The sequence below is a fragment of the Thermobia domestica genome, chromosome 3 (genome assembly GCF_964235325.1).
Source record: "Thermobia domestica chromosome 3, izTheDome1.hap1.1, whole genome shotgun sequence".
NCBI classification, from domain to species: domain Eukaryota; kingdom Metazoa; phylum Arthropoda; class Insecta; order Zygentoma; family Lepismatidae; genus Thermobia; species Thermobia domestica.
In genome coordinates this window covers 72,012,408-72,039,387 of record NC_137456.1, presented here as the reverse complement: position 1 = coordinate 72,039,387, position 26,980 = coordinate 72,012,408, and positions in this window count along the sequence as shown.

Genomic DNA, 26,980 nt, shown 5'->3' with positions numbered 1-26,980 from the left:
AATAATAATAATAATAATAATAATAAATAAATAAATAAATAAATAAATAAAATTGAATATCATCATACCCACGTACGTCACTCAAGGCTGGTGATAATCTAAACACCTCGAGAAATACATTTGTAATTTAAGTACGTGTTCAATCATTTTAAAAGATCTATTCAACTAACTTAAAATGAAGTTAGCTTCATCTTCCAAAAATTCCTAATAGAAATCCTCTCCATTAATGCAGATTCGGATACTGCGACCGAAAATACGCAACTTTTAGTTTAATTATTTTTTCGTTGTCCTCCTAGATAACATAAATCGCAAAAATAATAATATCCAGTGGCGGCGTAAGGGCGGGGCGAGCGGTGCCACCGCCCCGGGCCCCTCTTTGTGTGGGGGCCCCCGGACGGTAGATAAAAGATAATTACTAAAGAACTTTGTTAGCATGAGCCGTACAAGTACTGTTAAGGTTTATAAACCACATCTTCTCTAAAAGCAAACTCAGTTAATTGTCAATCAATATTACACCAAATAACGGATGAAACAACAGAAATATCTGTCTAATAAAACTAACTAGTACCGGATGTCCGTATAAGTTAAACAAGATTAGGGCCTCATTCTCCTGGGGACCCGCAAAGAAATTTAAAGAAAAAAACTGAATATAGATTAAAAATAAATTATCTTGGGGGACCCCAAAGAAATTTAAAGGAAAAAATGTATGTGGATTAAGATATTAATAATGTTACATGCTGAGAGATATGGTCCCGGAAGTTCGTCGTTCGATTCTAGTAGTGCCACTTAGAAAATTTTATTTTTTTCCCAAGAAGAATTGAACTGATGTAGCCTCAAGCTTTTCTGAAGCATTTTGTAAAAACTTGTTAGGTTCATTAAACTAGGTGCAATAGCAGAAGTCCTTCACCCTGCACCCTCCACATGTCTACATCACATTCCTTATCCTGACCTTTATTACCTTACTTCCTACTTTTACGCAATACACATCTTTTGTGGGCTTTTGTAAAACAGCCTTTGAATAAAACCACGAACACCAAATTTGTCGGGGAAGTGTACATAAGATTTTGACGGAGCAACTTCGTTGGACGACAACTCATGGAGCTACCTCGATGCATAAAGGTATTGTAATCAGCTGACATATTGAAGGAACTTTACATAACAAACCATTACCTTTTACGGACCAAAGACTCTTATTCTACCAACCCAAATTCTGCTGCATCTTTTCAAATATGCATTTTGTGTATTTCATTTATAATTACAATAATAGCTATGTTAAAGTTTACATCTCGAATTTAATGTTCGTGTATTTTAATGAAACAATTATACGATTTAATCATTCATGTTTCCAGCTTCTCATAAAGCTGGTGGTGGAGATAACATCCCCAATTTGTTGGGCAACGATTTTCTTACATATTCTAGGTTGCTTTCAGTGCTTTGCCTATAATATTTACAGTGACAAAACAATAAAATAAAAGTTTCACTCTGTTCAATAATCTTAGAGAAATTTAAAGTAAAAAGCTGATTGTAGATTAAAACATAGAAAAAGGAAAATGGAGGTATATTGTGTTGTTTTCATTTTAAAATATTATGATGCAAGTAATGGGGCTCCGACAGCTAGCCTGCTTCCTAAAATATCACTGTTTATTTATTTATCAGTTCAAGGAAAAGACACAAAGAAGGGATCAACGTACATAATGCTTCATTAGGGTACTAGAATTCTGGTGCTAATTAAAAGCTCTTTGCTGCAGTTTTACAAGTCGAATTTTCAGAGAGCGAAATACTTTTGCTTAGCTGGTTTCCACTTTTTTGCTCTTGCTTTTTGGCGTATGAATTTACACTTCAGCTCACAAATTTAGAGTAAAGACAATGTTCAATAAGAAAACAAGTGTTTAAATATTCAAAAGAAAAAAATAATTTACGTAAATTACATGTTATATTGATTCCTTCTATGAAATTAAATAGGACTGTTTTTTACGGGGCGTAATTTGTGTGGTGTGTTCCACAGTTTCTCGATAAGCTGGGTAAACTATTGCGCGATTCCATCATATGGATAGCTGATCACAATCATGTCGCATGCCCATTCTTGTGATTGTACACTTGCAATATAATAAGTCCAATTAAAAAAAATGAATATCAGTGCGTTGTAATAACCTGACTTGTAAAAAGAGCCTAAACGGTATTTCGTGAGGAGTCCATGTTAATGTCCTGATTTCGATCTTATAGACAGGGCTGGTACGTAAGTATAGTGAAACCTGTTTCTTTATTTGTTTATTCTTTCAATTGTGATTATCATTCTAAACAAGCTTGGGAGTGTGTGAGTACAGGTCCTGCAGTTTTATTAAAGTGAGCTCCGAACCACTGCGTTCCATCGGACCCCATAGATTTGAACCCACAACCGCATGTTCGAAAGGCGAGCTCTAACCAGTAGACCAGTCAGGGGTCTAGTAAAGTCTGTGAGGTTACAAGCAACAGCCGAGAAGAAGCAAAGGATGAATCTCTGACTGCACAGGCCGAAGTGAAGCACTCTATCAATGAAATTCTAGATGAGATGAGACAACAAATGTATGACCGTTTTACTCAAATGCATGATCTGAACGACAGGTTTGAATTCCTATGTTCTATCACCAACTTTATGTTGCAGCCAGGTGATGAGCGAGGAAAGGCTAAAAGCATGTTACTCTGATTTAGCTTTCATATTCCCGAATGACCTTGGTGGCGTAGAATTATTTCAGGATTGTAAGGATATAATCCATTCACTAAGGTGTGCTAGAAAGCTAAAGAAGACCTGACTTTTCCCCACAAGGCATACTGAAATATGTATCTTCAATGGAACTTAAAGCTTACAATAGTTTGGCAATCCCTCTTCAGATTTTGATAACATTGCCCGTATCTCTCGCATCATGTGAAAGGTCTTTTAGCAGAAGGAAGGTGGTAAAATCATACTTGCGCTCCACAATGAATCAAGAAGGACTCACGAATCTGACCATTTTTTCTGTCGAAAATGAAATATCATCTAATTTGGATTTTGAAAATATAGTTGAGACTTTCGCACCTACCAAAGCAAGGACGGTAGCATTTCTGAATGCTGCTGGAACACAGGCTAATGAAGTAGCGGAACTATCGTCGAAAGTAGTTTCATATTTCAACTTAAGACAAACAAAATACAAAAGTACCAAAAGAATAATAAAAAAACCGTCAAGATTTGTCAATTTACTGGTGATGGGTGGTATTGAAAAGTAGGATGGTAAAACCGTTGTAGAATTCTGTGCTCACATATTTAATCTACGATTTATCCCCAATTATTCAATATATTCAGGATTTTTTGTTATATTCTAATACTAAGTGTGTTAGTAAGTTTTAATGGAAACAGTCATACGTGACAGAATATGAACATGACTAAATTATTAAATACAAAAAGATAATAATAATAATAAAAAAGAAACAAATGTGAAATCTGGAAACAATAGTAAAAAAGACAAGTAGGAGAGAAACATTCTATTGCTTAACTATTCATTGATATTTTTGCAAAAGCAGTGGGACTAAATAGATCGTATATTATTACTGGAGAGAAACCTGGTAAAAAAAAAAAAATAAAAAAATAGAAAAATAAGTGAAGAAGACATGCAGAAAAAAATTATTCTAGCCATTTTTTATTCATAGTTCGGTAAAAAAAAGTGTATGTATCGTGTATGATCACCGGAGAAAGAATGAATGTTAAAGTGAATAAGACTAAGTGTAGGGGGAAAATCTAATCAAATAAAACCCATACAGTGTAAATTCAGACAGGTGAGAAACCATGAGTTAACTTAACCATACACACAGATGAGATATTGCGCAAAAGGCGAGAACCGATCAAGAAAATTCTAGAGAACATAGAGATTACATTTAGAAATTGCATCGGTGTATTATTACTATTTGCAGTTTTTTTTCAATATCAGCTCATTGTTACATTTTGTACGTGAGCATTATTTCCATTATCCCATCTAATTACAGGTCGCGTTTAAGCTAGGATAGTATAGGTGTAGGATAAATTCTGGATTCTTTGTTGTTACGTTTTGTTAGTTCTTAAGATTATGTTATTTCTGTCATGAGTCCTAGTTTCCCTAATCTTAATTCATCTTAATTCGTTTTCCATCGTGTCCTTTATTTAAAAATGAATAAAATAAGGAAAAAGTACGCAATGATAGCCCTGGTCCAGTTTTATTTTTAGATACCAGCCTGAAAGCGGTTCTGAGCATTAAAAAAATAGACAGGGATGCTGAATGTCAGCCCCATTTATATAATACCGCCCATTATATATATATATATATATATATATATATATATATATATATATATATATATATATATATATATATATATATATATATATATCCCAGATTAAAATGGTTTACGGTAAACACACACACACCAACGGGAAAGGGGGAGGAGTAAACAGGAAGAATGATTATGTAAATGGATGTCAAAACTAGCAATGTATAAATCATGATTGTTCGGGAAGGGGCCCCGATCTACTTCACTGGCCCCAGGCCCCAGTTTGTCTTACGCCGCCACTGCTACAAAGTATATATAAATGTAATCGAAAGTGGTGCATCTTTTCAAAACTTTGTAAAAGTAAACTTAAATTATTGTGTCGAAAATAAAACCAATTCTCCTCTTTTTCTTTGTGGTCTTATTAACGGTACGAGTGAAATACTTGTTAGTTTTATAGCCGTAATGTTTTCACATGTCATCGACAGATGGAGACCTGCTTGGGCACGTAGTGACATCTGGCGGAGATCCTTATGTACTACGTCAAACCACAAATTACCAATTAATGCTTCTGGGAATAATACAATTTTTATTTTTCTAGAGAATTCTTCAAAGAAGAAATATAACTTATATAATAGTCGCAATATAGTCTTACATTTCGTAGGGACAAACTTTTATGTAAGGGAAGATTGCTAGTAATGTCTGACTTTTTAAAAATATTTTTGCTATTTAATAAATAAACAGAGTATTTATGTTTGTTTGAAGAGGAAAATATTCATTTTATTTATTTATTTTTGCGTTCAAGAGAACACAGTATTGTACATTTGTACTGTACATGCGATACAGAATATGTCAAATTCTATTATCTATATATATAAAAGAGAACGCACAAATCCTTTGTTCCCTCATCACGCTAATACGGCTGAACCAATTTCTTTCATTTTTGGGGGGTTATTAGGATTTGGACCCTAGATGGTTTTTATCATATCACTTTAATTTTTAATTACCAGTGTCTTGAGATAATTGACCATTCAAGTGTCCATAACGTACAAATCCTTTGTTAGTTCATCATAGGTAAAAATAAACATATTTATATGCAACCCGCATGACCGTGTCACTCGGCGGGTTAACATAAATGACAGGCGATATAATGTTAACATTTACTGCAATCTACTATGGTTTTTATCATATCACTTGAAAGCGAAAACTTCCGGGATGACCGCAGCGAAGCGGGGCGGGTTAACATAAATGACAGGCGATTGAAAGCGAAAACTTCCGGGATGACCGCAGCGAAGCGGGGCGGGTTAACATAAATGACAGGCGATATAATGTTAAGATTTACTGCAATCTTCTATGGTTTTTATCATATCACTTGAAAGCGAAAAAGTAAAAATTATCTAAGTAACAAAGTTTATTGCGTTCCGGGGTGACCGCAGCGAAGCGGGGTGAACGCTGCTAGTTGTCTATATAATAAACTACCGTACTACTATAGTTCCTTATACATTACATTAGTCTTACAACATGATACATATATATACATAAAACTACCATACTTATCTATTCATCTACCTGGTTTTATTCATAGTGCGAGAATCTATAGTTTTTTTTTTCTTTACATTATGCTATCTTCATTTAATATTTAGGAAACACGTATTGAAGACATTTGATTATAATAATATATAAATAAATATGACAACTCATGTAATATATGTTAGACCTTCTTGTTTATTTTGAAATGAAATGAAATCTTATAGTTTTACGTCCCACGGTTATGAAGGCTAGACTAAAAGAGACGGTGATGATGAGAAATGAATGGGATGGTGGAATGAATAAAGTGGGAGGAAACGGGAGAACCTCATGGTGTGAATGGTGTTTTTCCATCACAAAGTTCACTTGGCCGGGGATTGAACCATGGAACCTACACACCAGAGGTGAACGCTCTACGACTGAGCCACCGCGGCCCTTGTCAGCTATAGAAGACGTTGACTATGCTTTTGAAGCACGAGTCGAACCTGGTATTACCATTTCGAAATTACGAAAGCTAATCATTTAGTCACAATGATGCTTTTAAAAAAAATGCTAAGTAGTACCGGTAATTCATAAATTGATACCGTCGTGCTCAATTAATTAACATTTGACTTTTAACCTAAAATAATGACTATAAAACTGTTGATCTCAGAAATAGGCTATATCTTTTATTTAATGAATTTTAGAAACGTAACTTGATAACAAGATTTCACTCACGTTATATGTTAGACAGGATATTCATCACCAGTGGTGTATGCAGAATTTGATCAAAGGGGACGAGTTTAAGCACTCAATATCATGTCCTTCGAAATACGTGTGGTTTCGTATATGTATCTTTATATAGAAAATGATTGTCTCGCTCGAGGGACTTAAAACTCCGAAGCCCTCACCCTCATGCGCACACCATTGTCGTCACCAATACTTTAAATTGAAATGAAATGAAATGAAAATGTTTTTATTGAAGCGGGCGAGGTTCAGCCATGGCTGCTCTACCACCTAACTCTTGTCAAAAGAATACAATATTAAACATTACACATCAAAAGGAACAGAAAAAAACTAAAAAAAAAAAATACAAGTAAAAGAATAAATCAGAAAATAAACAAGTGACATATGCAATAAAAAGTATCGATATTGTTGGATTTAGCTAAGCTGTTACATAAAACTGTACATGTCGTAAGTGCCAGAGGCCAGTCGCTGGGATTTCATCAAATGTGATTTTAATGAATTTCGAAATGAATTAAATGACTTTATTTCCGTGAGAGCTTTTGGTATCGCATTCCATACTCTCGGACCTGCTCTAGAAAATGATCCTTGCACTATCTTCAGTTTAAGTCTTTGTACATTGAATTTCTCACTGTTACGCGTAACGTGAGAGTGAATTTGTGACCGCTTTGTAAATTTACAATATAAATATTGTGGGGATTGAGTTTTAAGGATTTTATATATCAGACAACTATAGCGTAGGTATCTTCTTCTCAGTGTTGGGTAAGTTACTTGTAAAAATGTAACGCGTTACAAGTTACTTTACTTTCTCTTAAAATGTAACGCGTTAGTAACGCGTTACTTGCCCCCAAAAAGTAACTGTTACTTTACTTCGAAAGTAACGCGTTACTAACGCGTTACTTTTAGGTTCGAAACTTTAAAAATGTGAAAAAAATATGACTTAAATTTTCCGTACTGCTATAATTATTATTATTATTATTATTATTATTATTATTATTATTATTATTATTATTATTATTATTATTATTATTATTATTATTATTATTGCACGTTCTGAATCGCTTTATGTAAATTGTAAATGTCTAGGAGTCAAGGACATTGTTCACGAGCTTCTGAATTTAGGTTGAGGGTCTAGGTTGAGTATTCGGGCTCGAGCCAAACAATGTTAAAAGTTATAGGTCACTGGCCAAATATCTTCAAAACTGCTCGACCCGGGTTTAGAATTGTCAAGGACTCGAGCAGCTCGGCTCACACCTCATTCACTATCGACCCGAACCGAGAAGTGAGCCGAGCCAACAGCTCACCCAACCGACTCGGCTACAGCCCTCGGCTCAGTTGAGCCGAACCGAGCAAATGGCTCATCCCTACCAAGCCAGCTCGAGCCGATGATTCACCCCAAGTGAGCCGGCTCGAGCCATCTTCTCAGTTGAGCCGAGCCGAGCTGAGCTTGTTATAAAAAATCTCTTGTGGTCTCGCTATCGAGACGAGACGAGATGCGAGCAGTGTCTCCTCTCGTGAGCAACAATAAAAGTATTCCATATTACTGTTTAGCTTACATTTCTCATGGCTTTCGTTTTCCAGTGTAGGCCATGATTTCAAGACGACTTAAAACGAACGAGCCATATATCAAACTCGACTGGACTCGAAACTCGACGTGAAAAACTGAATCGGCTCGGAACTCGACTCGAGGATATTACCCTTGACTTGACTCGAAACTCGACTTGAATGCGAGTCGAGTCGAGTTTTAGCTTGACTCGTGCTCATCCCTATGCGTTAGAAAAGTGGTTGCTTATTATTATTCTGCTAAACTAATTATATAATAATAATAATGTTGTTATGTAAAATTAAAAATAAAGAATATAGAGAAACATTACACTACTCTATAATCAACGTTCTCCACCTTTATAAAAACAATACCAATCAAAGTAAAATAGATTACCGACACCATTTCACTCCTATTTCACTTACTGAATGTATTGATTTGGAGCTGGCAAAATCTACGACAAAATCTTCCAGGTGCTTGCAATCAGTACACGTGATTTCCCTAAGGCTGTCCACATCTTCAAAAAACAGCAAGTGGCACTACGAACTTATCTGTTTCTCTGTGTGTCTGTGACTGTCGGTCACTGACATACGTAGTTCATGCTCGATTGTTTGATTCTGAGAAATTCACTTACAGGAAAGAAACATTTGTTTCCGAAAAAAATACATATATTGTAGTTACTCATCCGAAATGTAACGCGAAAAAAGTAACGCAAACTAGGTACGTTACTTAAAAATTTGTAACGCGTTACCGTTACAGTTACTTTGGGAAAAATGTAACGCGTTACTAGGAAACGTTACTTAAAAAGTAACGCGTTACTTGCGTTACGTTACTTCCCAACACTGCTTCTTCTCGACATTGTTAAAATGTCGTTTCTATTTAGCACTGGTAGGATATGTTCCGATTTCTTTAAGTTAAATTGCCACTAGCTGAACCTGAACTATTTACATAGCGCATAGTTCTAATATGAGCGTAAATCTCCTTCTCACTTCTTACTATATCTGTGCAAGTCCCTGCCTTTACGGGCACAAATAAAGAACAGGAAGACTCTGAAACGGAGTGAATTGCTATGGACAAACTATAGATGTAGTATTTTAAGCTATAAAATGTTGGGTTGAATTTGTGGCAAACTTGGCTAAGTGATAGATGATACCAAATGTAAGAATTTTTTTCATATAATTCGATATCCAAGTACGCCTCATCGTGGATTTACAAGTCTTCGAAGTTGCCAGCTTTGCAATAGGTTTTGTCATTTAGATTAAAGCAAAGCGCCTTAAATGTCCATCAACCCGCTATATCTAGCTCCTCTACTAGTTGCCTTTCACAAGGGTGTCAACCTTAATATCCTAGTGGCAATATTAAACTAATAACGTCAACATAGCAATAGCATAGTATATACAATTACGATGTTAAAGCCCAATGTGTAAGTAGTAACAAAAACTTGGCAATTTTCTGACCTTGGTTAAAAACCAACAAAATAAACTTTTCTTTCCTTGCGATTAACACAATTTTTTTCAGTAAATTTATCATAGCACTGGAATGCTAAAGTAAATTTTTCAGGTGACGTTTGTAATTATTTGTATTTGCTTCAATTCAATCCTACAATTATAATTTATGTTCAAAATCAAAATATACGATTTGTTAATGTTTGTTCTGCAAGACGATGTTAACAATACCATGTTCCAAAACATGTAGTATAAAGATCATATCATGATAACATAAAAATACTAATAAATTACAATAGAAGTTAGCAAAATTAACTGCATAATGACATATATATATATATATATATATATATATATATATATACAGTGTGCGAATTAGATAACCTATATTGGGGGGGATAAAATTAGGCCAAAGGACATAGTCTGAAGGTTCAAATTTCAAAATGAGACAATAAATCCCTTACTCCCCATATATATATATATATATATATATATATATATATATATATATATATATATATATATATATATATATATATATATATATGGGTGTGTGTGTGTGTGTGTGTGTGTGTGTATGTATGGCATGTGTAATAAATAAGAGATTTATTAATTTAATAAATCTACGGACAATAACTATGCACATATATATTGTGTAACATACACACACCCCACTAAACCTTTCTGAACGTGTTTTAATGTTGTACTCACTCTTGTCCCCGTAGCTCTCTAAGGTTTATTTAGTTAATAATTCGGCTCGAGCGATAGCCATGATCACAAGCATATGTTAATTTTTCCACTCATATTGAAAGCTTCCACTTTGCATTAATACATACAGGTTGCGAAAAGAAACCTACTTCAGTCTTGTGAAAACCACTAAAATTATCAGTTAAACCGGACTTTTTTTTTAAAAAGAAAATCTAGATATTAGCCTATCAAATAAGAAATTGATTGTTGCTATCCCGATTTCTTACATCAAGGTCAAATCGAAGGCCAAATATTTAAAATCTCTCAATTCAAATTTCGAGCTTGTGCTTCTACTTTCCGCTAAAGCTGTGCTCATCACGACTTTTTTTCTCCAAATATCGATTCCGTGATGGGCACGGAAAGTCAACACTTAAAAATTACTTTACTGTTAGGTTGAAGATGAGTTGATTCACTATGGGCTACGTTATTCAAATAAAGTAAAACATTACACTGAAGTTTTTCAGACAACATTAATTGCGTGGACAGCAAACTGTACAGCGAAAAGATGGAAAAATGAAGGGTTAACTCTAAAAAAAAAAACCCGCTCCAGTTGAAATGCTTATACAGACACGGACAATGACACGGAGAACCAGTCGTATTAACAAATGCTGAAACAAATCTTAAATTATTCGCTTATTCACCTAAAAATCACCTTCATTAACATGTCTGCTCACTAGGAGCGTATCCCCCAGCGTGTACGTTAACATATACTTACAAGAGAATACCTATATCTCAGATTTTGAGTACAGTTTCAAAAGTTCATTTCCGTAAACTGTAAAAGCAGTGATTACTATGCTAATTATCACAAATTAAATGCAACTTTTGAGTTGCATACACACAACCTACTAGGGAATGAAGACCATATGCTAACAAAGAGTACACTGGAAAATGAAATAACATGTTATAACAAAAATTAAAATAAGATGATAATCGATACAAATATAGAGGATGAATATGACATATCCGAACTTCGCCAAGTATGGTAGAAGAAGCTATTTGTTTACTTCTTCTCCAACCGCTAAGAACATTTATAAATCTATATGTGGCTTTGTTATACGCAATTAGTACATTCAAATTCACAAACGATGACGAACTGAAGGGTACGAAGGTACAGTTGCAAGTAACAACCGTAGTCATAATAATATAGTTCTACTAAACAACGTTGAAAGTAGTGGGTAATTAGATGGTAAGTAGAAATGACCAAAACTGAACAGTTTACATCGATCATTTCGAAATACAGCTAGAAGATTAAATTTACAAGAAATAACAAAAATCAGTGAAATTTGGAGTTATACTAAGCATAGTGTGAGGGGGAAAGCGAGCATCCCCGGTGGGGATACTTCGGCTGACTTCTTTGGGGGGGAACAAAATGTGATTGAGGGGGAAAATCCCCCTCATCCCCCCCGGTAATTCGCACCCTGTATATATATATATATATATATATATATATATATATATATATATATATATATATATATATATATATATATGGCTAATTCCATTTGTGACTTACACGACAACAGACGCCAGACGGCAGTAAATATTATGTATTAGAAAAGTTATAAGATATTTTCATGGGCAAGTTTTAGGTTATAAATAAGGGACAATAAGTTCTTCATTCATTTTCATTTGCAGCATTTAAATGGATAAACAAAATGGCTGAAACAAGTCTCTAAATATATACGTGACTTACACGGCAGTAGGAGACATCGTGTTTTGAATAACGGTTAACTATTTGAAAATTCTGTTCTTCTATTGCTACAAGGAAACTAAAACTTTTTACATATATTAAGTAGATACCAAGCTACAAGACCAAAAGAAAATTATTATATTTTCTGTATTTATTTTAAAATATATGCCACAAATATAACGTGACGTACACGACATAAATTTGTGACTTACACGACAAGTCTAACATCATGTCTTCGTTTAATTACACTTTCAAAATTTATTGGTGGATAGAGTGGCACTAATGATGTAGAGAGACAAAAGGAAGTTAACAGACAAAACAAGAAGTTAACAGTTCTTTTATTCGAGCAAAATTTGTCAAATTCTAATTTATGTCTGTGATCGATACTTGGTTCACTTAATTCCTGCTTGACGTCTGTTAATGCAACATAGGCCTAATCTTTCTGTTGCGGCCAATAAAATTCTTTACCTTGATGGTAATGGTGAAGAAATGTTACATACAATTCTCCTGATTTTTTTCTCCACATCTAACAAATATTTAATAGTTCTTCTTCCAGCGAAGGGTACCAGTACCCTGTCTCCAGTAGAGTATTTTCATCACTTCGTCGCTGCTTTTATTCCCTTCACATGCGCCAATGAACTGTTCTGGAATGAAATCAAACTTCCTTCATGATGAAGAAGTATCTTAGATGAGAAAACATTCAATAGTATACGCTGAAACACTATGAAAGTAGTGCTAGTTTCGTATTTTTGGAATATTACATATTTCTTTCTTATGGTGTTTCCATTGGCGCATCAACTCAAAAATTTTTGAAGTAATACTCTTTACTACAGTATATTACATTATGTTCGGACATAACTTGCGTGCGCTCTCAATAAATTCTGAAGCAGATTGAGGATCAATTTGTCTTTGAGAGCCTTTTCCATAGTTCGTAGCCGAAAAATGCCAAGACATTTCAACTTTCTGCAATGTTATTGAATAAAGTGAATAATGTTGTGCACCATCATCCGACTGATAATTCATATTGTTGATCGGGAAACCCGGATGACGCCCTTCAAAATCTTCCATAAGTGTAGAAATTGAAACAAGCAACTGTAAACATATCTTGATGCATACAATCAGATATAATTACGCACGAATCATGTTCTGTGGTTTCATTTTCTTCAGGAAAATATATTAGAAAAAATATTGCAGTTTACATAGTACAACTGTGTGATATTAAGTGAGTGGTTTGTATCTCTTCTTGGTACATAAAACAGTAATTTCCACTCAAATCCATTTGATGCAATATCATTCTTTTCAACTTCTCTATTTCCGCTTCCACTCAGCTTCTAAACCAGGCATAGAATATCTGAAAATTCAATAGAAAAGACGAGTGTTAAATATCTGACATGTCCTAATTTCATAATCTTAAAGTAAACTTCGTTGTGACTTACATATTTTCGTTTGAATAAGCGTGTTTTCTACCAAGGAAGCGCGACAGAGTAGTAGCATGCTAGATTTGGTTCGGTAGGTTGCGGGTTTAAAACATATAGCTGGCAATCCTGACTGAGGTGTTCCTCATTCACACCAGGCAAATGCCGAGATGATATCCTTTCAATAGTTCTGAAAGATTCCTTTCCCACATGCCCACCTACGTCCTATACCGGCCTGAACTTTAGATGCATAAAGGCAATAAATACCAATTTACAAGCATGTTTCCAAAACAACGAAAGAGTACGACAAAACCAATAATAGTATTAAAAGTAGCTGAAGCTAAAAACTTTGGAACCACATATGCCAGGATTGTTCCAAAGACAGTAGATGGTTTCTGTCACGTTTTTTAAAAACTTCTTTCTAGATCACATTGATTCATATTGTTTAACTTTTAATTCATTTGTTACATTTATATTCCAATCTAGTACACTTTACATCCATACTTCATAATATTGCTTTTATCCTCCTTATCTTTCATTCTCTTACACTAAACATGGCACCTAATACATTCATTGACTTATCAATCCATTGTTTATACGTTTTATTGCAGTTAGCTACTATTGGCAATGTGGTAACATTGCAACAAAATGTGACTTACACGACACGTATAATGTGAATTACACGACAGGGAAAGAAATGTGATTTACACGACATATTATATTTTGTATTTACAAGAGTTATACATATTATTTCGGAACTTTCTGCACGACCTTTGATTACCGTCTGTCCAAATGAAGAAAATTTAAAATTACAGCTTTTTTTTTTGTTTAATTATGTATATAAATACATAAACTTATTTATGTTTTCTTGTGACACACGACAGCCTACTTGAATAAATCAATTATTATAATTTTCTTGCTATTATTAAATTATGTGCAAAACAATGACACTGATGTAAACACAAACATTATCTTAATAAATACCATACGTGATCTTCACTTACCTACAGGCATTAGCAGGAAAACACTTTGTGTTAAAATCCAAATGTAGGTACGATATCCAGCGACATGAAAGTGGCCATATTTTACCTCCTGCAGAGCCATATACAAATACACGTTGGTATCATCTTGTTCATGTATGTAAAATTCAGCATTCTTAAAAATGAATTTTAATACTTACCTGGGCCAAGGTGAAACTTCAAATTTTCCCTTCGTAGGGTCACTTACCGCGGAATTGACCATATATATATATATATATATATATATATATATATATATATATATATATATATATATATATATATATATATATATATACTTTATTCACACTAAATGGCATTCTCCTGACTTTTCTGTGAGCAAATATGGACAATATATCCTTGAAATCCAACTTTCTGGCTTCATTTTCAATAGCTAGTATAGTCTCTCCTGGGCCATTGTTGAACGTAAATATGTCTTTATCAGCTTTAACTTACTAAAGCTACGATCTGCGGTCGCAGCTGTCACAGGTATTGTCAAAAAACTTTTAATGCAACGTTTGTAAACAATTCCTTGCTCTCTCTTTCCTTTGGAGGAGTTAAAACTTCTAATGGTGTTACTTCCCTTGTCACATATCCTTGGTCTAAGATTGGCTTGACATCAGTGGTAGAGCGTTCACCTCTGGTGCATGGGGTCCCGGGTTCAAACCCTGCTCCCGCCATGTGAACTTTGTGGTAGACAAACACCGTGTGCGTGGGTTTCCTCGGGTTTCTCCCACTTTCTTCATTGCACCATTTCACTCATTGCTCATTATCACCGTCTCCTTTAGCCTAGCCGGCGTAACCGTGGGACATAAAACTCAAAAATTTCATTTCATTTCATTTCACTGTAGAGCTCATTCCCATTAATATCTGACAAATCTTTATTGTCAGTCAAAAGCATTTCCAGGGCCTACAGCATTGCTTTAGATCATCTTCCTCAGGAAGTTGAGCTACATTACATAAAAAGTTCTATTTCATTTGAGGTTCGTAAACTTGAGATGACCTGTAATAAGTGATGTTGACACCGGTATACCAGAGGATTTTTTTTAAAAAAGCCGCTTTTGAATACTTCTGCAGAAAACTAAATTTCCTCTATCAATTCATTTAGGAAGAGACTTTTTGTTTTGCCACATCTCTTCTCAGGAAACACAGGTTGTACACCAAGTTCATCAGCTACTTCCTTTGCAGCAGTTACCGAGTCGACAAATCCTCTTTCTCTAAATCTGTTCACAAAGTCCAAACACCTATTGAAGTTATTCACTGCAATACCAACATCTGCTGTTTTCCCTTGCAGGCTTTTGCTAATAAAAAAATATTAGAAAGCAAATTTTCATTTTAACACGCTCTATGGACTCTCCTGATACTCCACAGAAAAATCCCCAAAAATCCCACTTAAGCAACGACTTGAAATGACGTCGTCAATATGGCGGTCAAGCAACTACAACTACTTATGCTTATGCGGTAATATCTCATCACAGAACTGAGATACAAACTTAGTTATGTTGCCAAATTAAAGTTAAAGCATTGTTTAAGTGATTTCAGCTAATATCGTTCTTAAGTGTTGCTGTCATTTTTAAATATGGTGGTTATCATCTTACAAATTAATTTTTTCCGTTTCATTTTATTTGTTTTATAGTAGATTACTATGAGACTATCAAATATATGTAAAAACACCTCGAAGTAAAAGTTATAGAGCAGAATCTCACCTTTCTAAATATACCAATATTAGTTCTGTATCTTAACAATTGAGTGAACTAGTCCATTTTATGTAACGCAAGGCGTTGAATATTCAACACTTAGATTACGCTATACATATAGGTACACTCATGTCCAAAATGATTGTCGCATATCTATAATTGTCTTCTTGTACGAATATAATTTGATAATGATTTTGCAGGGTACTTTTAATACCGATACTATTTGCATAATCAGAAAATGTATATTTGTGGTAAATTTCATAGGAAAAGAATTATGAATACGAAAATTAGAATGAGTAAAACAAAATGTTGCTAAATGGACAAGAAAGTTTTGTTTTTGTTTTATTGTTCTTATTTACTGCTCTTTTGACATGAAATTTGACACATACATATCTTTGCCGATTATACAAATACTAACATTATAAGAAATACCGGGCGAATTCGTTATCAAATTATATTCCTACAATAACATATTTATAGAGATGCGACAATAATTTTGGACATGAGTGTACACGTGAGAATATTTTTACAATTAAAGGCGGAAAAACTGCAAAACAAACTTTTAACGAATTTTTTAAACCGCTGAGACTCCTGAGAAAATCGTCAAAAGTAGCATATGGGCAACCACCTGAAATGAAGTCATCAATATGGCGGCGAATACGTTCATTTATGCTTATACGATAATATATCATCACAGAACTGAGATAAGAACGTCGTTCTGGTGCCAAGTTAAAGGTATATGATTTGAATAATTTCAGCTAATATCGTTTTTATGTGGTACCACCATTTTTAAATATGTCGGGTATTATCTTAAAAATTAATTTACTCCGTTTCATTTTATTTGTTTCAAATCAGATTACTATGAAAGTACCTAATACATACATACGAAATATTTTTAGTATTTTAAAGTAATATCGATATCGCTAATTTACTTGGCTTTGTACAAAAAGTCTGCATTTTACATTATGATATTATCGAACAAAATTATTATTTAAAATACCAAATACTAAATATTTTACTCTTATAAAATAACACATATTTAAAATTTTGTTTAACAACATAACATATATACTTAATCAAAATTTAGAAATCATTTACTGCATTACATATTACATAACCTAGCTCTCTACAATTGCATTTTAACTCTTTCATTCATTAATGTTTCTAAATCGTTTAGAAGATGGTTTTTAAGTTTCTTCAAGATCTTTACAAATATAATCGTCGTCTTCTAATGAATTTAATACTAGTTTATTTGTACATGATTCACCCGCACATTCTTCACACATTAATGTGCAGTGGAGTCCTCTTTTTCGGAACTCACAATTTCTAGTACAGTCACTTTTGCATCCACACCGTACGAGATGCAGTAGATTATCTGGCACTGGTGGCAAAGTCGATGCCACGGGAACGTACTATCAAGCCTCTATTTTCCATCCCCATTCCTCAGGCGAAAGGTGATTTCCCTTCCATTCTTGTATCTGATGGTACACTCGTAAACTATGCTTGCGCGCTGCAGCTGAACTTGGGGTATGTTTGTGAGTTTCCTCATATAATTCGGTGGTTTTTTTTCGCAACACTTTGAGTATATTTCTTAAATCTTGTCCTGTCAAGTCCATCTATTATTTTTCCGCCGTACAATTTCACAATAAACTCTTCTCCTACAAAAATAAAAATACGTTTAAATTAATACAACTGAAATTTACTCTTTCCTAAAAATAAAAGAAATAAGTAAGAGGAAATTTTCTCAGAGTGTTATTGGGAAAACATTTCAAAACGTGACCCTCAAGTGCAAAACCGAAGTATCTAAAATTATATGTAATATACTACGCATAAAACGAAACTGGCATGAGGAGGACAAATTTAAACTAAAAAAGCTTCTATAAAAATGTATAGTTCAAAGAACTGTGACAAGAGAGCAACACTGCAAAACTGCACCGCTTAACACCAATTTGCATCCAAATTCCTACAGAATACGACGCAAACAAACACGGTCTATCGCTGGGACTACCAAAGTTTCACAAAATCACCACGATTGCTGTCAGTCCGCTGAATGATGTGCGGCGGAAAATTGTACACTCTTAGTGAATAATTCACCATATTTGGAGCGTACTGCTATACGACAGTATATAGCAGACATCCTGTTGAACAAGAAACAGTACGTATTTTTGCAAGAAATACTACTAATGAGGATCAGGAAGAAAGGGAAACTCTAGTGGCATGTGTCATTAGAGCCGCTGAACGTGCCATTCAAGGAACACCTATTCGATAGGAAGATTAATCACTAGTGTTGCGGATTCAAGAAGTTGATCTCATAGCAGCCGAAATGGGGTACCACAACTTGTACCAGCTTGTCGAGCTGAAATTGTTCATGGAAGAAACATACCTAAAGATAAATTCGTTGAAGGCACACTCTGTGTAGGAATGTCGGTAAGTGTTTTGGTTACTGAAACAGATTTATTATTACAGAAATCTTTTGTTAATCCAACGACAAACGCCAGTTCTTTTCTGGCTGCCCACGGCAAAATTGCTACATTCGGAGTTTAGACTTATCTCGTCTCCTTTTTTAGTTTATATTTATCCTTTTAGCTGCAAGTAATACAGGTCCAAGTCTTCCGTGTCGCCAAATTTTTACCGCAAGATGTTTGCTCAGCTGTTTCAGATGTACCATGATTGATGTCAAACCATATGCTCCTAGGTATAACAGTCAGATATCTCACAAGCCGTACAGAATTAAAAGCTCTGCTTAACCGCACGGGCCACTTGTCTTTACATTCACAAATATTTGAATTAGAAACAGCAATGTATGATTGTGTTGTCGAAAGCAGTGACGACCTCCAGCCATCAGTCTTAAAAGATTCATCTGTGCACTTCCACTTTTGATAGAATGATTTCTAAGGATTTACGATCACTTCCAGTTAAAAGGGTAAATATAATCTGTATGAGAAATGGACTAAATATGAGTTCTTGGAACGTAGCATTCCCGCCGTGGGCGGCCACGAATCAACTCGCACCTGTTGTTGGTGATTAATAAAAGCTCACAGTAACAGTAAATCTGTTTCAATAACCAAAACACTTACTGACATACCTGCACGGCGTGCGCCTTCAATGAACTTATCTTTAGGTATGTTTCTTTCATGAACAATTTCAGCTCGACGATCTGGTACAAGTTGTGATACCTTATTTTGGCAGCTATGAGATTCGCTTCTTGAATCTGTAACAGTATAGCAGTACGCTTCAAATATGGTAAATTATCCACTAAGGGTGAATACAATTTTCCGCCACACATCATTTAGCAGACTGACTTAGCAATCGTGGTAATTTTGTGAAACTTTGGTAATCCCAGCGATAGACAGTGTTTGTTTCTGTCGTATTCTGTAGGAATTTGGATTTAATTTTCAGTCACTCTCTTGTCGCAGTTCTTTGACCTGCAAGTTTTTATAGAAGTTTTTTTTTTTCGATGAAACTTGTCCTCCTCATGTCAGTTTTCTTTTGTGCTTACAAGGAAACCGTCCCAACCTTACACATCCGAATTGGACGAAATTTCGTATAGATGCTAATCGTAGGTCGCTAAATAACGTGGGGATAGTCATTCGATTCGCTTTTGCGTACTTTGCGAGATATACAGGGTGATGCAAAACCGAATGCAACATAAGACAACTATGTAATCCGAGACCGAACTGGACGAAATTTCGTATGGATACTAATTTGAGGTCGGTGAATAACGTGGGAATAGTCAATCGATTCGCTTTTGCATACTTTACGAGATATACAGGGTGATGCAAAACACAATGCAACATAAGACAACTATGTAATCCGAGACCGAACTGGACGAAATTTCGTATGAATACTAATTTGAGGTCGCTGAATAACGTGGGCATAATCATTCGATTTGCTTTTGCGCACTTTGCGAGATATACAGGGTGATGCAAAACAGAATTCAACAAAAAACAACTATAATCCTAGTCTGAGTTGGACGAAATCTTGTATGGATACTAATTTGAGGTCGGTGAATAACGTGGGAATAGTCATTCGATTCGCTTTTGCGTACTTTACGAGATATATAGGGTGATGCAAAATCGAACGCAACATAAGACAACTATGTAATCCGAGACCGAATTGGACGAAATTTCGTATGGATACTAATTTGAGGTCGGTGAATAACGTGGAAATAGTCATTCGATTCGCTTTTGCATACTTTACGAGATATACAGGATGATGCAAAACACAATGCAACATAAGACAACTATGTAATCCGAGACCGAATTGGACGAAATTTCGTATGGATACTAATTTGAGGTCGCTGAATAACGTGGGCATAATAATTTGATTTGCTTTTGCGCACTTTGCGAGATATACAGGTTGATGCAAAACCGAATTCAACAGAAAACAACTATAATCCTAGTCCGAGTTGGACGAAATTTTGTATGGATACTAATTTGAGGTCGGTGATTAACGTTGAAATAGTCGTTCTATTTACTTTTTCGTACTTTACTATATATCGTTGTATGAGAACCAGATGTAAGTAACTCCATTTTTGTAGGTTTACAGACGAAAGGACAAAAATATTGTTTTCTTAGATATGTTTTTTATAAGATGGTAATTAAGCTACATTACAAAAGACGATCGACAAGGAGAACAGATGGCGTTACGTTCCATTTACACCAACAGGGGCTTTCAAAATTATGTCCAAACATGAAGAAAACGAAAACAGTATTTTTTGGAGTTACGTTCCTCTGGTCTTCATGCGACGATAGGATGGTGTTAAGCAGAATGCAACATAAGACAACTATGTAAGAAGCAAGTGCTGAAGATCTACGCTTTACTCTAATGCAAGTCATAATAGTACACAAAGGAAAGAGAATACAATTAAAATATGTTGAATGGAAGTTAAAACGATATGTACTCGATCAATGGTAATGTGGATTGCAAACGAAGTGAGTTGAACAAAGAGCCATGGAACAGTACGTGCAGGTAAGAAATGCTGCTGCCTCACAATCTTCTGTTGCACATATATCATAGTCAACTTGAAATAGAGTTTGAAGGATATTTCGGAAATCACTGTTCAGTTCTTTTGTTACATATCCAGCCTTGTGCCACGCATACACTAACTTGTCTTGCAGTGCAGGAGAACAGAATTGATTATAGACCACGGAATGTAATTTCATTATAAAGACTCTATCATACAACTTTTCTGTACTATTTTCAAGTATAATCTTGTGTCGAAAGTATTCTTCAATTCTCCGAATGACAAGTTTGTACTGTCGGAAAAAGTAAACATCAAGTGGCTGCACAAATCTCGTAGTCTTGGGAGGAATTATTTGTGTTCGAAGCGTCTTGTTTAACATCAGTTGTATTTGGAGGTCGTTAAAAATATCATGACCAGTCTGTCCACTCCAGGAATTTAATAGCAGTAACTTATCATCCGTAACATCAGGAATGAACACTCTCATCTGCCATCTTTTCACATGTAGTCTCGTGGGTTTTCCCGACTTGCTAGCATCAACGACAAGGTTAAATGGAAGGTGTCTGTCTAGAGTTTGTTAAATTTTAGATCCGAACTCTACTTTCGGTTCTTGGAAACATGTAAAATCGTGTCCCTAATGTGCCAACCGATGACATATGAACCTGAAGAGTGTATGAATGCATGGTAGACGTGATTGATTACAAAACTGCATACGTATGTTTTTCACCTGTCTGTGCTAAAGTTCTACTCGATGTAAGCTCGTATTCGAATCGCGTCTGATCAGTATTGAATACACAATCAGCATTGTATGGAGTTTCTGATATAATTTTATTCACATCCATTATTTCTACAAAAGCTTTTCCGATGTCAATTAATTCTGACTCCTCTTGTATATCTTTTCTAGAAACGAATTTTGTGATTTTTTCTGGAGCTGATCCTGTTTTGCTTTCTGAAAGGGAGGAGAAACCTTCCATTTGTTGACGTACTTACTACATGTTGTTCAGGACTTGATGGTTCATATTCATAGTGGAAGGTCCAGGTTCACATTCTAAAACTTCATTGTCCTCTTGTACCGTTCCTTCACTATCTGCATCACTCTCTATGTCTAACGTGTCGCACTTTATAGTAAATGTCCTATCTTTATATTTGTCCTGTATTAGTTCTAACAGTTCATACGCAAAAGACGTATCTTCTACCCCTTCTTCAACTATGTCGTCATACAACTTTTCAACCTCCACTTTTAATATATTCATAACACTAATTGGACTTATGCATATCATCTTGCAAGCTTCCGTACAATGTAATGAAAACAATTACCCCACTTTCCCAAAGAAACGTACGAACGTAGCACAAGCGCTCAAAAAAGAACACTGCAGATGATAGATAGCGTCTTTACACGAACACAACCGTCATGCAACTGTGTTTGGGTGAGTTGCTATACGTTATTTGTTTATGTACCTATATACGTCACTACTTGTGGCCTCGACCGTGTACAGCTGAAACTTGCTGTCTGCCACACAGACAACCAAACGTTTTATCCGTAACAAGCATCCCCGACCTCAAAACTTCACAGCGTTCGCCGTTGCATTCGTTCTAAAACGCATACGTCTATTAGACGTTGCACAAACTATGGTGTCCAATGGCATCCCACGCCACAAAATCTTGCGGGACACTTTGTTGGACCACCAAAAATCGTGAGAGTATTTCCAGCAACACATTGTGTATGTTGAAGCAATTACTAGACTCTGTTACTGGTCACACAAAATTATAGGCAAATAAATTTTGCATCAGCACATTACCTGCAGTAAAGCAGGAAACAGTTCCCATAATGCAGTCTGTGTTGCTGGGCATTTATGCTGGATTCTTGCTGGTCAAGCAAGAAATTGTAACCAGGGATGTTGGTTCTCCGTATATCATCCGTTATGACTTATAACTATAGGCGGAGATTAAGGTTTCATTTGTGCATCACGTGATCGGTGTTCACATCTCCAACGGTGATTTCGAATGTGCTTGGATTACCCTGTCATATGAATTTGCTGTTTGTGGGTAAGAAAGAGACTTACTACATTAAATCGTGTATGCAAAATGACAGTCTGGCATGCACAGCAAGTGAAATTGACAAGCAAGGCGCGGCCTGCCGCACGCGACCATGCGAGTTGGGTTGTTTCTTTTGCCAAACTTTGTCTAGCTATTACTGTTTACTTTATAATCGCTGGAACTCAGTTTCCGTTCTAATGTTGACCTTCGAAGGTTCAACTCCAATTGGTAAACGGTGCAATTTCAGGTACATGTGTCCTCAAAGACTAGTGCTTCTTTCCAGGATCTCAACATAGAAAACTGTTTCTCTTTTATTTTCATGTGGAACTCCCTTTACTTAACGGGAGCTTTTCCTGCGACGCCACTGCGTTTCTCATTATCGCCATGAGATTCCGCATATTAGTTTTGGTATCCACATGTGGCTTTCATCGTTCTCTATCAGTGTATTACAGAATGCTTCTATGTTATTTTACTTTTGAATCATCCTGTGTATCTAGCAAAGTATTCAAAAACGAATCGAATAACTATTCTCGCGTTATTCACCAATCTCAAATAGTACCTATACGAAATTTCGTCCTATTCGGACTGGGATTACATAGTTGTCTTATGTTGCATTATGTTTTGCATTACCCTGTATATCTCGCAAAGTACGCAAAAGCGAATCGAATGACTATTCCCACGTTATTCACCGACCTCAAATTAGTATCCATACGAAATTTCGTCCAATTAGGTTTCGGATTACATAGTTGTGTTATGTTGCATTCGGTTTTGCACCATCCTGTATATCTCGTAAAGTACGCAAAAGCAAATCGAATGACTATTTCCGCGTTATTCACCGACCTCAAATTAGTATCCATACGAAATTTCGTCCAATTCGGTCTCGGATTACATAGTTGTCTTATGTTGCATTCTGTTTTGCATCACTCTATATATCTCGTAAAGTACATAAAAGCGAATGGAATGAGTATTCCCACGTTATTCACCGACCTCAAATTAGTATCCATACTAAATTTCGTCCAATTCGGACTGGGATTACATAGTGGTTTTATGTTGCATTCTGTTTTGCATCACCCTGTATATCTCGTAAAGTAAGCAAAAATGAATCGAATGACTATCCCCACGTTATTCAGTAATTTAAAATTAGCATCTATACGAAATTTCGTCCAATTCGGACATGTAAGGTTGGGACGGTTTCCTTGTTGCTGTATTATAAAGAATTTTCGATTTTTCACAACAGCAGTCTTTTTTCTGGTTGCAATTGTCGTCTGACTGACTGTCTTCTTCTTGTTTGTCAAACTTCTCTGAATAACTGAGAACATGTGGATCTCAGGGCAAATGTGCTATTATTATCAACTTACAGACAGACAAGATCACAAAGAATATAACAAATTAATATTACGGCAATCAAAAATACATATTACTTACTATATTAAGTGCGATTCTCTGTGTGCACATGTAATAAGAATACATGCCCTATGAAGTAACTTCGAGAGTTTTTTGATAACTTCACATACGAACAGTCATGTTTGGAAATTGTATTCATTGTTGAATACCAGAACAAGTATTTTTAAAAGAACATAATGTAACCACACAACAGTAAAATCATTGCTTTGAAATAATTTCTATTATATCATGGACCAACAAACCATAAAACCATCCTGGGGGATTTCTCGGTAGTGGGAATCAGTCATATTATAACGAACAAGAAAATCAACTAGAATAACTTATGGAAAAATAAAACGGAACATTGACACAAAGTCATACTCGTACTTCCATGATATTCAATTATTATGAACACTGTGAAGACTATAAAATACATATTTCCTCTCCTGTTATTTGATGGATCAAGACGAAAGTTTCAGTTTAAGTTGAACATAAAATAGGACACATAAATACATTTTATTATTCACGTAGTTGGCATTGTTATCACGTAATAACTGTACACTGACAGTCATACTGGTACTTCCATGAAAATCAATTATTATGAATCCTGTGAAAACTATAAAATACATATATCCTCTGCTGCTATTTAAAGAATCAAGACCAAATTTTCAGTTTAAGTTGAACATGAAACAGAACACATAAATTCGTTTTATTAATCACCTAGTTTGCAGTGGTGCCATACAATAGCTAAAAGGTCGCAAGAAAGATTTTTTAAAGGAAAATTTTCTTAAACATCTCTCAATTATTTTTCCTTTGTAACCAAAAATGTGTCGTTCATTATGTAAACTTAAAGCCTACACTCTTACAAATCGATCTAGGTATAATTTGTTCCAGTGTTGCAATGACTGTCGGAACATTGACACAAAGTCATACTCGTACTTCCATCAAAATCTATTATTATGAACTTCGTGAAAATTATAAAAACATATTTCCTCTGCTGCTGTTTGATGGATCAAGACCAAATTTTCAGTTTAAGTTGTGCATAAAACGGAACACATAAATACATTTTATTATTCACCTAGTTTGCAGTGTTGTCACGTAATAACTGAAAGAATCGCAAGAAGGGACTTTTTAAGGGAAATGCTTTTCAAATATCCCTCAATTAGTTTTCCTTCGTACACAAAAATGTCCCGTTCATTACGTAAACTGAAAGCCTATAACTTTACAAATCGATCGATGTATAACTTGTTTCAGTGTTGCACTAATGGTCTGATCTATGGTCATTTAAAGAGATCCCATCGATGTATGTAAACGTACACGGGTGCTAAAAAGTTAAGGGCCCCAGGACCCAGGTGTTCCACTTATGTGTTGACCAACAACTATTTTTCTATTCTAAGGACGCTAAGGAACATTTCTAATATAGTGGCAAAAGTTCCCTAACGGTGGGGAAATTATCACCCCCTTGGCCCTTGGTCTAATTTTTGTTGCTCTAATAGTTGAATAAATTAACAACAATAGTGATGAAACAATAATTACAAAAAAGAAATGTCGATTTAACGAGCAAAAAATACAACAATGTTCCTTTATAACCATAGCAGCATTTTATTCTATTTCCATTTTCCCTCATTGCTTACACTAACTCTTTTTTTCAAATTTCCTTATTTTCTCATCTTCAACAATCCTCTACACACATGCATTAGCATCATTCTATTTCATCATTCTCTGTTTCCCTTTTTTTCTGATAATAACAAATTCTTTGGTAAAGTATCGCAGCAAAATCTTTGGGATTGAAAGAATACTAAAGGGTTTGCGTCGTGAAATACCAAGGAATTTGTTAGAATTCTCTCACCCTTCATCTCATCATCATCCACTAGCAAGTTACTTGATAAAGTATCGCAGCAAAACCTTTGGCATTAAAGGAATTCCAAAGGGTTTGCTAAGTGAAATATCACGGAATTTGCTAGAATCTGGTTCTCCGGCGTAAGATCGTATGGTGCATATGATCTTACGTCCCTCTCCAGTCAAAAGTAGGCCCTCACAGAGGTAGAGACCTTGACGAGGTTGTGAGGCTTTCAACCAACCTCTGCCTGCACCAACCTTCCTACTTTGCTTTAGATGAAAAATAATATCTTGTTCTTTTCTTTGCAGGAGAACAGAAGTCGAGAGATATTTTAAAGATCATTACTCGTGGAAGAAACAAGCAAAATATGGAACAGACCTGTGCTAAATAGAAGGAGTATTTATTACCTGTTTGAAAGTTATGGAATAAGAACAATATCGTATGGCATCTCTGAAGACACCGTGGCAATAAAAATCCAAAATCTAAAACTCCAGAAGATTGAAGAATGCAAGGAACAATTTGTGACGACAGTCAAATAGAGGTGCTTGAAAGGCGTTTAGAAGTGTCCAGCTCATTAGTTTGGAGCTATGATGTAGTGCAGCCTGTGCTCAAGAATCGATAGTTACTGAAAGACTGTAGCTTAATCCTTTAATGATACCGTCGAGTGCCGTGACTCATTGCAAGTAAAATCAGAGTGGCT